The sequence below is a fragment of the Elephantulus edwardii genome, unplaced genomic scaffold (assembly GCF_000299155.1).
Source record: "Elephantulus edwardii isolate Elephantulus edwardi_28Jun2011 unplaced genomic scaffold, EleEdw1.0 scaffold00519, whole genome shotgun sequence".
NCBI classification, from domain to species: Eukaryota; Metazoa; Chordata; class Mammalia; order Macroscelidea; family Macroscelididae; genus Elephantulus; species Elephantulus edwardii.
Window position 1 is genome coordinate 214,072 of NW_006400269.1, and position 2,475 is coordinate 216,546.

Genomic DNA, 2,475 nt, shown 5'->3' on the forward strand with positions numbered 1-2,475 from the left:
TCAGCTCTTTAGTATCTTGAATTCTTCCTTGTGCTTTGGCTTCTCTACGCTCCAGTGCAATCTTCAGAGTCTCTTCTGACATCCATAGCGATCCATAAACAGGTCTAGTAAATATACGGCAAGATGTCTGGCAGAAGGGCAGAGAGAGAAGCGATTGCTCACAATGGCAATCAGGTCAGCAAAATAGCGTCTGAGACTCAGTTGAGGCGACTGGCCTTTATAGGATGGTAACTTCAGTTCCTTGTACCGAAGCGCTTGGTGGATGTCGGCGGACAGCTTTCCTCGCCACCACTGCGTCTCCAGCTCCAAGGGCCTGGCCGGCGAGCCGAACCAGACGCAGTCGTTGGAGTCTGGAACCGCGGCCCTCACTGCCCCAGCCCCGCCGGCGTGTGCGCAGCGCCAGCCCCGTGCATGCTGCGGGCAGTCGGCCACCGAGCGCTGGCCTCAGCTCGGGCACAACGCCAGAGCGCCCCGGCCGCCCATTGTTAAAGGACAGGCCGATAATAGACTCTTTAACCCAACATGTCAAACAAATTTAAAAAACAATAGCAAGAAAACCCTATACCCTCTAAAAAAACAAACCTGAAATTATAAAAACTAGGGCAGAAATAAATGAAATAGAAAACAAAAACAATTGAAACCATCATCAAAACTAGGAGTTGGTTCTTTGAAAAAGGTCAACAAAACTGACAAAACACTTGAAAAACTAACAAAGGAAAAGAGAAAAGACACAAATAATGTGAATAAGAGATGAAAGGGCAATGTTACAAGAGAATCAACTAAAATAAAGGTTAACAATGTAATGTTAGGGAAAACTATACTCAGACAAATATGATACTCTAGAGGAAATGGACAAACACTTAGAAACTTAAAACCTACCTAAAATGGCACAGACTGAAACGGAACACCAGAGTAGACCCATTAGAAAAGAAGAAATTGAAAAGGTAATAAATTTCAGCCCAAAAAAAGCCCTGGGCCAGATGGTTTTACACGTGAATTTTATCAAATATTCAGAGAAGAAACCTCACCAATTCTACATACACTATTTCAGAAAATACAAAAAGATGTAATTCTTCCAGACTCATACTATGAAGCAAACATATCCTTGATACCAAAGCCAGGTAAAGACACCACCAAAATAGAAGACTATAGGCCAATATCAATCACGAACATAGATGCAAAAATCCTAAATAAAATCTTAGCTAATAGAATCCAATAATACATAAAAAAATAACTCACCGTAACCAAGTGGGATTCATAACAGGTACGCAGGGATGGTTCAACATAAGAAAAACTATCAGTGTAATTCATCACATTAACAAAGCAAGGGACAAGAACAGTGTGATCTATCAATTGATGCAGAAAAGGCTTTTGACAAAATCCAACACTCTTTCTTGTTTAAAACACTCAAAAATAGGAATAGAGGAGAGTTTCCTCAACATCATAAAAAGTATATACACAAACCTGAGAGCCAGAGATTAAAGGCATTCCCTTTGAGAACAGGAACTAGGCACGGATGCCCGCTATCACGAAATTGACAAAGAGGTAAAATTGTCTCTATATGCAGATGATATAATAGTATACTTAGAAAACCCTAAAGACTCAGTGAGAAAACTACTGGACACAGTTAATCAATCAGTAAAGTGGCAGGATACAAGATCAATATATAAAAATCAGTTGGATTTCTCTACAGTGACAAAGAGAATACAGAACTGGAGCTAAGAAAAACAATAACCATCACAATAGCTAATCACAATATTAAGTACCTGGGAGTAAATCTAACCAAAACCACAAATGACCTGTTCAAAGAAAATTACAAAACATTAATACAAGAAAAAAAAGAGACCTGGAGAAATGGAAGGATATACCATGCTCTGGAATGGGACCTTCTAAGAATGAAATCCTATGTGCATCAAAAAACTTTCACAACAGGGTAAAAAAGAAAGCCAAAGACTGGGAAAAAATATTTGGTAATGACATGACAGATAAAGGACTTATATCTAGAATTTATAGAATACTCGAGTACCACAACAAGATAAAGATAGACAATCCAATCACAAAATAGGCACAGGATAGAAACAGACACTTCACAAAAGACATTCAGATGGCAAAAAAAGCATGAAGAAATGTTCAAAATCCTTAGCTGTAAGAGAGATGCAAATCAAAAGAACTATGCGATATCATCTTAACCCAGTAACAATAACAAAATTCAACAAAGTGGTAAATAATAAATGTTGGCAAGGTTATGAAGAAACAGAAATCCTCTTCACTGTTGGTGGAGTGTAAAATGTAACCACTATGGAGGCCAGTATGGTGATTTCTCAAAAAGTTGGAAATAGGAATACCATTTGACCCAGCAATTTCACTACTGGGAATATACCCTAAAGAGACCAGAACTGACACCCAACAGATACATGCACACCCATGTTTATTTAAGCTTTGTTGGAAAAAACCCAAGTGCCCATCAACAAACAA